This window comes from Hyperolius riggenbachi, chromosome 7 (assembly GCF_040937935.1).
Source record: "Hyperolius riggenbachi isolate aHypRig1 chromosome 7, aHypRig1.pri, whole genome shotgun sequence".
Taxonomy (NCBI): Eukaryota; Metazoa; Chordata; class Amphibia; order Anura; family Hyperoliidae; genus Hyperolius; species Hyperolius riggenbachi.
The window spans coordinates 163,936,009-163,950,052 of record NC_090652.1 but is presented as its reverse complement, the minus strand read 5'-3'; the positions used below and the strand labels follow the sequence as shown (position 1 = coordinate 163,950,052).

The 14,044-nt window shown below is 44.0% G+C and overlaps 1 protein-coding gene across 2 annotated transcripts in view; it reads left to right on the top strand.

Annotated features, from left to right (window-relative positions):
- VPS16 (VPS16 core subunit of CORVET and HOPS complexes) overlaps nt 1-14,044 on the top strand; it is a 165,995-nt gene that overhangs the window by 31,342 nt on the left and 120,609 nt on the right. The window lies entirely within an intron of this gene.

The window sequence follows — 14,044 nt, the reverse complement described above, 5'->3', positions numbered from 1 at the left end:
GCCAGTAGTCAGTGCTGTTCATTCTGTTTCAATATTTTTATTGAATTTTGTCATGAAAGTTTAACAAGCAGGATTGCATTTTTGATGCAAATCATCAGACAGTGAGACAAGGGGGATATTAACAGTAAAAGCAAGAATAATTACAGTGTGGATTCAAGTAGTCTTGCCAATGGCTTCACAGATAACACTTTATATATCAACAAATGAACCCATAATCCAATACCGCCCTTATCTCAAGATTCTTATCAGCTCTTGGTGGGCCAGAGCACAGTCCCCACTTTTGTGGAGCGTGGGACTGGCCCATAGATGAGGAGGAGTCAAGAAGATAGGGAGAAGAACGAAGAAGGAAGAAAGAAAGGAAGAAAGAAGGAAGAAAAAGGGAAAGAAGAGAATCTGATCATCCATTGGGGTCTATAATCTATTTTTGATAATTATCTGCTCAGGGTAGACCAATAAACAATCTCCAGGGGTCCCATATTTTAGAAAATTGTTTGGCCTTGTCTTCAAGTTGGCTAGCCATCTGTTCTTGAATCAGAAAGGCTGTCACCCTATTTTTGACTTCCTCAAAGGACACAAATTGTGTCCTCCATGCTTTAGCAATCGTCTGGGAAGCTGCCACAAAAATAAAATGAGCTAGAATGTTCTGAGTTTTGGTAAGGGAGTCTACTTTGTGATGTAATAGAGCTGACCAGGGGTCCCTGGAGATAGTTTTGCCAAATAGTGCAGATAAAAGTCTGTACACCCTTCCCCAGAATCTAGATAACATGGGGCACGACCAAAAAGTGTGCAGCATATCTCCTCTCACTTCACATCCTCGGAAGCACCTGCCTGAGTTTGAGGTGGCTAAATGTGAAAGTCTGGCAGGGACCCAATACCACCTAAATAGGACTTTGTAGGCTGATTCAATCATCATCAAGTTTAGAGAAAGTTTTGGGACAATAGCCCATACTTTTCCCCATTCCTCTTTGGTTTTGTTATTTTTCAGGTCTAATTCCCATCTAGTCACATATTTATGCTGGAAGGATTGCGGCGGATCATTCAGCAACGCATATAATTCAGAAATTATACCCTTCGAGAAGGGGTTCTTATCACAGAGGCGTTCAAAACCAGTGAGAGGGAGGGGGAATTGTGTTTGAGCAGGGAGGAGGGTTTGTAACCAATGTCTCAGTTGTGTATACCGGAACCATTCTCCCGCTGGAATATGATATTTTATTTGAAGATCTTCCCATGTTAGAATCCCTGTCCCTCCTATCAGAGATTGTATTTGTTCTAGACCATTATTTCTCCACCATTTAAAGCTGAGTGGATTTTCATGCCCAGGGGGAAATCTGGGATTATTGATAATTGATAAAAGTGGCAGTGTAGGTGACATCAATTTTCGGGAGTACCTAACATTGTCCCATATAGCCAGGCAGTGCTGCAATATTTTACTTAAGTTTCGTGGACGCAGAGGTTTATGAAGCCACATTGGGGTCTGAACCGATTGGGGAGCTGAGGCCAGTATATCAAAGATAATCCATGTCGGCATTCTAGTTCCCTTATAGAGATCAATCAAGTGTACTAATTGAGCTGCATAGTAGTAATTACATAAATTTGGAACTCCCAGACCCCCGTCTCGTTTATGTGCATATAAAGTTAACCTAGGGATTCGAGGGCGTGATCCGGCCCAGATAAACTTAGATAATCTTCCCTGAAGCATCCTAAGGAAGTGAGGAGGAACACGTACAGGAAGCATCCTAAAATAATAAAGAACCTTTGGCAATAGGGTCATCTTTATAGAGTTTATCCGGCCCAGCCAAGAGAGGTTATAGGTAGACCATTGCTGCAGCAACTGGGATATAGTTTTGACCAGAGGATAGTAGTTGTGCTGGAACAGAGTTTGATAGGATGAAGTCAGGTTTATACCTAGGTATTCCAGGGTTAGCATTGGCCAGGTAAACGGAAAAATAGATTTAAGAGATTGGAATGTTTGGGTAGATAAGGTTATATTTAGGGCCTTGGACTTTCCTACATTGATTTGCAAACCAGAAATATTAGAAAAACCTTCCAGCAATGCCAATAATTCTGGTATGGAACTTTCAGGGCGGGATATAAACAGTAGCAAATCGTCCGCAAATAAATTTAGTTTATGATGTACTCCTGCGCACTCGAGTCCTGAGATGCTGGGGTTTTGTCTGATTGCTTGAGCTAAAGGCTCGATGGCCAGTATAAATAAAATAGGCGATAACGGGCACCCTTGTCGGGTCCCTCGGCCTATCGTAAAAATTGGGGAGGAATAACCAGAATAGTGTATACTGGCCGTTGGTTGAGAATACAGGACTTTGATCCATTCAATGAAGGAAGCTCCAAAGCCCCATTTGGTGAGGACCTTAAATAGGTAATCCCAGGAGACTGTGTCAAATGCCTTGTATATGTCTAAGGAAAGACACAGCCCTGGGACTTTCCTATCTCTGAACGATTCGATAACTTGTATTGCTCTTAAAATCGCGTCCGACGCTTGACGGCCTGGCACAAAGCCGACCTGGTCTTTGTGTACAATATCTGCTAAAAATAGGTTTGTTCTGGTTGCCAGAATTTTGCCTAATAGCTTATTATCTATATTTAATAAGGAGATTGGCCTATACTGAGTCGGGTCGAGGGGTTCTTGATCTGATTTAGGGAGCATTGTGATGTCTGCTTGTAAGGAGCTAACATGCGGGAGAGAGCCTTTTTTATGTGTGTTAAAAAGAGACACCAAGAGGGGGGTCAAGACTGCTGAGAACTTTTTATAGAACAGGCCTGAAAACCCATCTGGGCCTGGCGTTTTGGATATCTTCAGGGATTTGATGGCCTCTTGAACCTCCTCGGAGGTGATGTCTCTGTTTAATAAGTCTGTCCAGTCTGTTGAGATGGTAGGGAGGTGGATAGTCTCGAGGAAATTGTCAATATCCGAGCTGTTGGAGAGGGGCTGTTGTGTATATAACTTACTGAGAAAGTCATAAAAGCTGGAGGTTATTTTATTAGGGTCTGAGGTAATTCTCCCTTGTGTAGTCCGTACAGTCAGTGTTGGGGGCTTGTAGACTCTATTCTTAAGTTTGTTGGCTAGCAGGGTGTGGGGTTTATTACCCCATCTGTAATATTTGTTGCGCTGCCATCTGAGGTGTTTCTCAGCTAAGTTAGTCAGTTTTAAATCCAACTGTGTGCGTAAATGGTCTCTGGTTTGTTTTGAGCTAGCAGAGGGAGTGGCCTTCCATATTGATTCAGCTGTCTCTAATTTGTGGGACAGGTCGGTAATTTCCTCTTGACGTTGCTTTTTTTTAAAGGAGGCCAAACTAATAAGGCGACCCCTAACAGTAGCTTTAAAGGCCTCCCATAAGGTAATTGGGGATTGTACTGACCCGCTATTGTCATCTATGAATTCTGATAGAAAGGAGTGGATTTTTTCTAAGGAGCTATCGTCCGAAAGCAATGAATCATTCATTCTCCACCGGAAACTAGTCTTCCGGGGCACCAGGGAGGAGAGTTGCAATAGGAGGGGACTATGGTCCGACCAAGATACTGATAAAATTTTGGCCTTGGTGGCATTAGGTAAAAGTGCTTGCTTTAAAAAGAAATGGTCAATACGGCAAAAACTTTGATGAGGGTTAGAAAAGAACGTGTAATCTCGTGTGGTCGGATTAAGCTCCCTCCATACATCAAATAACCCTTGGGAGTGGAATAGAGTATTAATTGCGTTCGGACGGGGGGCCCCAGGGGATTGGGAAGGAGTATTTTGAGGGTGGGGTTTAGATCTGTCTAACATTTCATTTAGTACAGAGTTCGTGTCTCCACACAAAATCAGTGTGCCTTCGCTGTGGCTTTGTATGACCTGTAATAGATGTGAAAGGAACCTCTCTTGGAAGCTGTTGGGGGCGTAGTATGACACAAGTGTGATACGAGAGTCATGTAAATCTCCCACCAGTAGAACATATCTACCTGTTGGGTCAGATATTTGAAGATTGCATTTAAAGGAGAGGCCTCTACGAAAGGCAACCGTGACTCCCCTCACCTTCTCGCGCGCCCGAGAATGATAAGCCAGAGGATAATGGTAGCTGAGGTAGGAGGGGCACGAAGAGATAGAAAATCTTGTTTCCTGAAGGCAGACAATATCCGCCTTACAAGATTTATAGAAATGAAAAGCCTTTGTTCTTTTTTGAGGGGCGTTAAAGCCCTGAACGTTGTGGGATATAATGGAGAGATCAGCAAAATCAGTTAGTGTGGCCATCCTACCTCAGGTAGCGTCCAATATCGAGCTGAATTGGGATCAGAAGTTGTACCCAGGATAACTTCTTTGAACCCAATGGACTGATCAGAACCTAGGAAAGGGAGTAGGGAGAAAAGAAAGAAGAGAAAAAGAAAAAGAGAAAAAAGCGTGAAGGACAGAAGTGTGCATCCCCCTGGAAGGAGGCCAAACAGGGGGGTGCAAAAAGAAACATTAAATTGGCTGGCTCTGCATCGATCGGACGCAGAGGAACCAAAAAATCTACCTGGCTTTACCGCCGGTAAAGCCATCCAAGGAACAGGAGGGGATCAAGTGGTCCCCCCCGCTCGCACAGCGTGTCTAGAAAACATGATGGTCAAGTTCCATCGCAACGGGGGATATACCACTCACCTATATCTTAGAAGAAATAGGGTCGCAAACGCTGTGTGCCCAGCCCAGCCCGGCCGCGCCACGTAAATGTGGCGCAGCAAGGGCTGGTCTCCGCACACACCCACTTCAGATATAACAGTAATGAACAGTGCTTAGTATAACATAATAAAAATTTCAACCTGTAAAAGTTAACTTCTTATTAGCATGTAAACATAGATACGAAGGGCAACAAGTTCAGGCAATAATCATCCATAAAATAAGGAAACATAAAGATATATAAGACTAATGGAAAGGAGTATAAATTCCCTTTTTTGGGGCTGGGAATTTGCGTGAGCTCAAAAATCTCAAGCTTTCAGGTTTAAGGCACACAAGGCAGCTAAAGAGGGAGTTCATCCGGGGTCCGAAAGTCGGGAAGGTGAGTCAGGGCTATTGCGACGTCTCGAGGTCGTGCGTCTTGGTTTCACCGTTTCCCAAAGCGGAGTTGAGTGCGCAGATTGTTGGCTATGGGTGGGGGATCCTGCTGGGAGGCGTAATTTCAGTTTTTCAAACTTCTGCTGAGCCTCATCCAGAGTTGAGACAGCAATTTGCTTATCTTGGTATGAAAAAAGCAGTTTAAAGGGGAACCCCCACTTGTATTTTATCTTGTGAGCAATCAGAATTTGTACAAAAGGTTTCATAGCCCGCCTACGTTGAACCGTGGCAGGGGCTAAATCTGTGAACAGTTGGTATGTGTAACCTTGGAACGTAAGTTCTCCTTTGTCTCTTGCCGCTTTCAATAAAGCCTCTTTGGTGTTGTAAAATGTGGGCTTGATAATTATGTCTCTAGGAGGGCCGTTAGGTTTCAGGGGTGTAAGGGCCCGATGGATCCTATCGAATTCCAGTCTATCAATAGGGATAGTTGGGTCCAGTTCCTGGAATAAAGCCGTGATTGTTGAGGTAAGATCGGTGACAGTCTCTGGGACCCCTCTAACCCTTAAATTCACCCTTCGGGCTCTGTTCTCAAAGTCCTCTAGCTTAAGCTGTGTGAACTGTGAGTCCGCCTGGACAGATTCCATCTCCCCTTCATGTGCAGCTAGTACTACCTCTGCTTTATCCATGCGTTGTTCAAGAGAGTTAGTACGCACACCCAGCTCCCTTATCTCCTTCTTTAACTGAGACGTTATTTTTTTTGTAGTCTCGTCTAACTTACGCTGTAAGATCAACTCAAATTGTTCTAAGAGCTTTTGGTCCCTGTTTGGGGCTTCCCCGGTACCTTTAGTTGTGTGGGCATGTCTCTCCGATTTCCTTGTAGATTGGGAGCAGGCTGAAACACTGCTGTCATCGGAGGCCTGAGCAGGGGAGCTGCTGCGCTGTTGTCCGGGCGCCATCTTGGGAGTATTCTGCCTGGGAGAAGAGCGCCGTGCAGAGGAGTGCTTGCGGGGTTTATGAGACCGCCGACCTCCCATTCGGGTCCAGGAGCTGCAGGTGGGTCCGTGTGTGCCTCTGCCTGTATTCAAATCCCGCTGTTGTGCGGATTAATAAGGCTTGTGCGAGCGGTGGGTGCGGAGCAGGGCTTCTATGCCGCCATCTTCTTCGGCAGCTGGCCACGCCCAGTGCTGTTCATTCTGACAGCTAAGTAGTTGTTCCAGCCTCGTTCTCCCAGCCAGCCTTTCAATGTGATTCTGATAACAGTTGTGACCCAGCCTGTTCTGACTATTCTCGATCTGATCCCCTCATTGGCCTCAATTCACTAAGCAGTTTAGACTAGTCTACTGATGGTTTTTAGTCTGATGGTTTGGTGTAAATCAGTTGCATCAAAAGGGAATTCACTAATAATGACCAAATGTTTTAGACCTGTTTTTAGACCCTCGGTAAAGCAGGGGAAATAATAAAATGCAATTCACAAACTGGTAGCTATAACTGACAGAAATCAGTTGGTCTAATCTTTGTCAGAAAAAGTGGGTGTGGTTACCCCTTGTTTGCCTTTGTGAATTGCATCTTTTGATCATCTACCCTGCTTTCGACCTAATTACCGGATGTTTTAGACCAGGTCTAAAAACCTATCTAAAACATTACACTGCCCTGACTCTGCTTTGTGACCTGGATTCTGATACTTGCCTGCCCTGACTTGGATTGATCCCTGGTACATCTCTTCTGAAATTTCCACAGTGAGGTGTTACTGTTTTCTTGACCGCCATCTGAGGTTTTCTCAGTTGTCACTTGGTGAGCACTAGGCTGCAAAGTCCATCATCCTGTTTGCGTTTGCATAGACCGGTGGTCATTTACTGTAGATCCCACATCTGGATAACCCTTTGGTCTTGGTGGAGGGGTCAACAGTGTCTGAAGACCTAACAATGTGTTTTGTTTGTTAGTTGCTCTCCTTTTGGCAATTTTGCAGTATTGATTAATAGTCACTGGATGGCATGATGAGCACCTGGAAAGCAAGAGGAGTTAAAGAGAATCTGTATTGTTAAAATCGCACAAAAGTAAACATACCAGTGCGTTAGGGGACATCTCCTATTCCCCTCTATCACAATTTCGCCGCTCCCCGCCGCATTAAAAGTGGTTAAAAACAGTTTTAAAAAGTTTGTTTATAAACAAACAAAATGGCCACCAAAACAGGAAGTAGGTTGATGTACAGTATGTCCACACATAGAAAATACATCCATTCACAAGCAGGCTGTATACAGCCTTCCTTTTGAATCTCAAGAGATCATTTGTGTGTTTCTTTCCCCCCTGAGGGGGGAGTGCATAGCAGAACCACAACACTGAAGAACTTGGCAGCCTTCCAGACACAGGCTGACAAGTCTGACAAGGGAAAGATACATTGATTTATTACAGAGACTGTGATAGTACAAAGTGCTGCAGTAAGCCAGAACACATTAGAATAGCTTTTGGAACTTGTAGGATGATAAAAAACAGGATGCAATTTTTGTTACGGAGTCTCTTTAATGAATAGGAGGTGTTTGAGCTGCCACATTATTTAGGGCCCATTCACACTTGTGCGTTTTCAGAGCGATTTCAGCTTTGCTCAAAATCGCTAGCGATTTGAAAAACGTGTGCACAATGAAAGTGTATGGAAGTGTTCTCATCTAAGCGTTTAGCGATTTGCTGAAACGCAAACGTGTTGCATGCAGCGTTTTCTGAGCGATTCTGGAGCGATTAGCGATTCAATAAAAGTATTTGAATTGAACTAGAAATCGCTAAACGCTAATCGCTGGAAAAACGCTCTCTATACACTGAAAAATCGCTAGGAAAAACCGCCAGAAAACCGCTCAGCGTTTTCCGTTAGCGTTTAGCGATTTCTAGTGTGGATCGCTGCTATCCCACGTCCGAACGAGGGTTTTATCACCCTCAAATACTAGGGCAAAAATCCACGACTTTCTTGGTCGTGGATTTCGCTGCCCAGGGAGGCAGAGCTTAGCGCTGTAGCTCTGCCTCCATTCGCGTCAGTCCATCGCGGATCTCCGCCTCTCCCCGCCCCTCTCAGTGAAAGAAGACTGAATTGATGCGAGGAGAGGCAGAGCTACTGCAGAAAGCTCTGCCTCTACCAGGAAATGCTTCCCTGTTTTTGCCCTGGGGATTTGAGGTTGATAAAACCCTCGTTCACCCCCGGGATAGCGTCGTTTTAGGTCTGCCAATGATCCTTAGCATAAATAAGAGGTACAAACTGATTTTTAAAGAGGCTTCAGACTCTCTTTAAAGGATACCCTGTTGCCCTGTGTGTGTGGGGAGGTGCGTATAGGCTTTCTGTATCTCCCGTGGCCCGGTGTCTCTGTTCACCCGCATTGCCTCTTGTCATACTCTTCCTGGTTGGAGACAGATATGCATATGCGCATGGTGTCTCTTGGGGCAGCTTATGCATACTGGTACGTCATTGCGCGGGCCTGTGCGATCACAAGCTCCCTCAAGAGGACACCATGTGTATTGTGCAGCACAATATCTCCGGGGAAAAGGTCGCTAACCAATCCGACTAGAAAGAGGATAACGGGAGACATTGCGGGCGAACAGAGGCAGACGCGGTCCACGGGAGGTGCGGTAAGCTTCTGCGCACCTCCACACACACATGCACAGGGCAGCATTTTTAGATTTGAATATGGACTAAGGTATCATTTATGTAAGCTTCCTTCCCCAGGATGATATCGCTCCCTGAGGAAGCCAGCCAGATGATAGGGAATCGCATTGATGGAAGTTGATTGCACATCTTGGTGCTGTGATCCACTCCAGTCACACACTTGAAAAAGTGAAATGCTTTTGTGCAGCTGCAGTGCATTACAGCACCCTGATCTGAAACCTCTGCCACAGAAGATTCCCCTTAAAGAGACTCTGTAACAACAAAAACCTCCCCTGGGGGGTACTCACCTCGGGTGGGGGAAGCCTCCGGATCCTAATGAGGCTTCCCACGCCGTCCTCTGTCCCACGGGGGTCTCGCTGCAGCCCTCCGAACAGCCGGCGACAGAGCCGACTGTAGCTTCAATATTTACCTTTGCTGGCTCCAGCGGGGGCGCTGTGGCGACTTTCGGCACGGAAATAGACGGAAATACCCGATCTCCGTCGGGTCTGCTCTACTGCGCAGGCGCCGGAAAGTTGCGCCTGCGCAGTAGAGCAGACCCGACGGCGATCGGGTATTTCCGCCTACTTCGGAGCCGACAGCCGTCAGAGCGCCTGCGCAGGAGCCAGGAAGGTAAATATTACGTCACCGCTGCACGGAGGGCTGCAGCGAGACCCCTGACGGATGGAGGACGGCGTGGGAAGCCTCATTAGGATCCGGAGGCTTCCCCCACCCGAGGTGAGTACCCCCCAGGGGACGTTTTGTCGTTACAGTTCCTCTTTAAGGCTGGTTTCACACCAGGACGTTGCGTTTTAGGGCACGTTAAGGTCGCATAACCTGCCCCTAACGCAACGCCTGGTGCTCTCTGATGTGGACGTCAGAGTGAGCCGCGTTGTGCAGCTCACTCTGGCGTCCATGATGCCGTGATGCGCACTCTTGGACGCATGCGGCATCACGTGGTCCCGGCCAATCGCCGCTCCAGGAAGTAAACACTGCACATCACTGAGTGCAGTGAATATTAATTAGCCGTGTGCCCGGCCGCTCTCCGCTCCTCCCCAACTTTACTGAGCATGTGCAAGCAGTCTAACGCGGAAGTACTGCATGCAGTACGTTGTCTTATGGCGCAGCGTTACAATGTAACGCAACATGGGCACTGTGAACAGCCCATTGATTTTTCATTGCTGTGCGGTGGGGTGCGTTACAGGCTGCTCTAACGTGCGCCTGTAACGTCCCACTGTGAAACCAGCCTAAACCCTCTACAATCAAGCAGCTGATCCAATGTGACAGTTTCTCTATGCTTTGCTGGCCTGTAAGATCATACTGCCTGTGCCCTCTTGTGGTCTAGGAAGGATTACATTTATGAGGTTTGTCAGAGTTGGCCAGAGAGGCATGAGTTAGCCAGGCACAGAAAACTCTCAAGAGGAAGGAAAACGCTGTATGTTGAAAAACGCCAGTGGCGGTGGTAGTATTTTTATTTTTCATCTTAATAAGACGCTTCATGGGGAACTCCATCACGATGGACTGGGAGATTTATTTATCAATCTTTTTATTAAAAACAAAAGGAAGTATCCTATGCAAAATCTTCCAATGTTATTAAAACACAGAGATCTCCAAAGATTACAAAAGGCCTTAACTAATTTTATATGGAAAGGGAGGAGACATAGGATTGCTTTGCGAAAACTACAATTACCCAAAACGCTGGGAGGGTTGAATATCCCAAATATTAGGCTCTACAACTTGGCATGTCTTATATGACATGTAAAGGACTGGATTGATGAAACAAATACCTTTTTCAAATATAGATACTGAGATGGAAATGGTAGAACCCTGGACCTTAAAAGGAATTTTACATACCAGATATAGAAACCTGCCAGAAAGGATCAAACAAAATGTAGTGCTCAGCGATACTATATTAGCTTGGAGGGAGGTCAGGAAAATGCTGGGTCTACCATTTCAAATATCAAAATACATGACACTGTGGGGCAACCCAGAGTTCCCTCCTGCAATCCAACATAAGGGATTCCTGCTGTGGGAGTCATATGGCATAACTATGTTAGGACATATGTCATTTAAAAGAAAAAAGGATACATACCTTTGCTGAACTGAGGCAAAAATTTGTCATTCCCTCCTCGCATTTTTTGTATTTTGCGCAAGTGCAATCCTTCTGTTCCTCTGTGCTGAAAAATATTGCACCTATACTAGAAATAACCCCTTTTGACAAACTGATAAAACCTGGGAACAGAGAAGTGTCCCTATCCATGCTATACAAAGATATGAGTTCATGGCACCAGGAGAAATTAGCTCATCTGAGTTTACAAAGCTGGGAACGAACTTTACAGGATAAAGAGACCCCAAAAAAACTCCTAGCTGGAAACGAAATCATAAGACAGTTAGTAACATGAGGTTTGGAGGGAGTCCCATTTATTATTTCTCCATAAAGCAAAATATGCATTTGATATCAGATATCGCAATCCACCACCTAATCCCAATTTTTTCCCCAAATGTCCCAAATGTAAACTACCAGAAGCTAGTCTATACCACTGTATATGGGAAATGCCCAATAATAGAGCAGTACTGGAATGGGGTATGCGGATTAATCAAAAGGATGTGCAAACGAGAGGTGAAGAGGGATCCATGGATGTTGCTATTTCATTGGTGGGAGCCAGATAAGGGGGGTAATAAAACAATGAGCCCAACTAATCTAGTTCATATTACTCTTGCTGCAGCAAGAAAGGTCATTTTTAACCGATGGATATATCCTACCAAACCATCAATGGGAGAGTTAAAAAAGGAATTAAAATTTTTATTCAATAAAGAAAAAACGTTAACATTGGCTCATAAGGAAAAAAGAACAAAGAAAATGTTCACCACATGGCGACGCTTTGTGGAATTTTTCTATACCAAGGAGGAGGTGGTTTTTTCGGGGTTAAACATGAAAAGGGGAGAAAATGTAACAGGTGTTTAATAGCCTTGTACAACAGTGATCATATGTATAAATATGCATGAAAATTTGATATGATTTTGATCGTACATTATACCTACGGATGTAATACCTGTTCAATAAAAGTTATTTAAAAAAACAAAAAAAAAACAAAAGGAAGCATACAAAATAAAGCACTATATAAAATATAAGCTCCATTATGAATATCCTCCCATAGAAAGCGAACAGTACAGGGGACCTGTATCCTGGTGAGTACACAGTAGAATCAATAAGAGAAAGATATATGAATTATACAGTCTTCCCTGTAGAGCCAATGGGTTCTCTAATCAATGCACAAATATGAATGTAGATAGAAAACTTTTTACAGTAATAGGGAACATCAGCAATAAAAAAAAAAAAAAAAACAAGACCAAAAGGGTGAGTGGGGGTATTTATAACTGAAGAATCCATCTGCTCTTGTGAATAGGTTGTTTCATTGTGTAGGCAATATTTACAGTATCTCGGGGCTTACTATATGTCTGTGAGCCTTTATCTGTGAGAAGATTTGGCACATTATTGCCATTTTTTTTCTGCCAAATTCCCTATGGATTTGTGTCTCTACGTATATATCCCTGTGTGTAGTTGGAGAAACAGTTTGCTTGATAGTATTTTGTGGATTTTTATTTATTTATTTTTTATGTGCAAGAATAGAATTTCTATTACTGAAGTATTAGTTTGTTGAGCTGTGGTGATTGGTCTCACTCATACCGCAATGCAGAGGATCAGCCCAGACTACAATACACATAAATATGGTTAAAAACTCGATAGTAACAGACAAAATTAGACAATCCTATTTGATTCCACAGATAATAAAGCCAGTAAATATTTACAAAGTCTCATTGTGATTGTTGGATCATTTAAAAATATTTTATTAATGTTTGTAAAGTGAATATAAGCAAGAGACCAAGGCGCAGTTCAAATATCTGCTGCTCTGCTGTTCCTCCATAGAGAGACAGACATGGAGAAAGTGCCCATACTTTCATATGGCCACCCTTCACACCTATACAGTGGATGTCCATTGTGATCATTTGTGTCAAAACTCAACCAGTGTGTTTTTCTCCATGCAGCAGACTGCGTTGCCATTCATGAATTTATAAATGGCATGCATTTTTTTTCTCAAATCCATTACAGCATAGGATTATAGGAGGGTTTTCTTTTTGTAAAAATAAAATTGTAAATCGTAATTCTTATTTCAGTAGGTTACATAGGGGTTGTTTCACTGAAGAATGTTAACTTTAACGTGTGCAGATAGCGCACGTTTAAGATTACTGGCATTCACGCAATTTACATAGTGACTTGCGCCGCTTACGATGCTTGAGTAACATGCAATGTAAACGGTGCATGTATATAGTGCACGTCACAAGTTCTGTAAGCGCTTTTGCAGAGCGATTCCGTTTTTTCATTTCTTGACGTTAGTCAGGAAGTGAACTCTTTCACATGGAAATGAATAAATACAATGTATGTATTCATAAAACGCAAACGCAATCGACAGATAAAGCGATTTGTGAGCGACTTGCGTTTTCCTATACCTTCCATTGTAGAAAAAATCGACCGAAAATGTTACATGCTTTGAACGGAAAGCTGATGAAACTCGCTGATATGAACTATCCCGTAAGGATTCGTTGCACAAGCGATTTCAGGGTGTTTTTAAAAATCGCCGGTGCTCAAAAAAAATGCAAAACGTCCTAGGTGTGAACAAGCCTTAAAGAGACACTGCAGCGAAAAAATATATGATATAATGAATTGGTTGTGTACTATGAATAATTACTAGAAGATTAGCAGCAAAGAAAATATTCTCATATTTTTATTTTCAGGTATATAGTGTTTTTTTCTAACATTGCATCATTCTCTAATATGTGCAGATTACACAACACTCAGCATTCAAAATGATTCTTTCAGAGCAGTCTGTGAACTAATTACCTCTCCTCTGCCAGAGGAAAAGTAAATAGTTAACTAACAGTTGAGATAATAAAAGTCAGAAAACAGCCCTCTCCACAACTTTAAAGCTGCATCTACACACGTAGATGCGGCCGCGATGCTCCTTATCAATCGAGCCGCTGATGCGGCTCGATTGATAAGATCCAACAGGACGGATCTTGCTTCCGCCGATTCCCTGCTCGTTCCCCGCGAGGGGACAATGGCAGGGAATCGAGCGGAAGATAAGCGGCGCTGGTGGGGACGAGCGGGGAATCGTATGCGGCGCACGCGCGGCGAGCGGGGACGCGGCGGGCAAGCGCCGGTACGCGGAAGAGGTGATCCGGCGGCTAATCGAGCCGCCGGATCGCAGCCTCATCTACGCGTGTAGATGAGGCTTTAAAGTCGTAGAGATAATGGCTTTTTTTGTATAGAGATAACAACTGGAGTTTCTTAACTCTTCCTGTACTGGAAACAATTAGACTGATGTATCTGATCTTAATGTTTTATT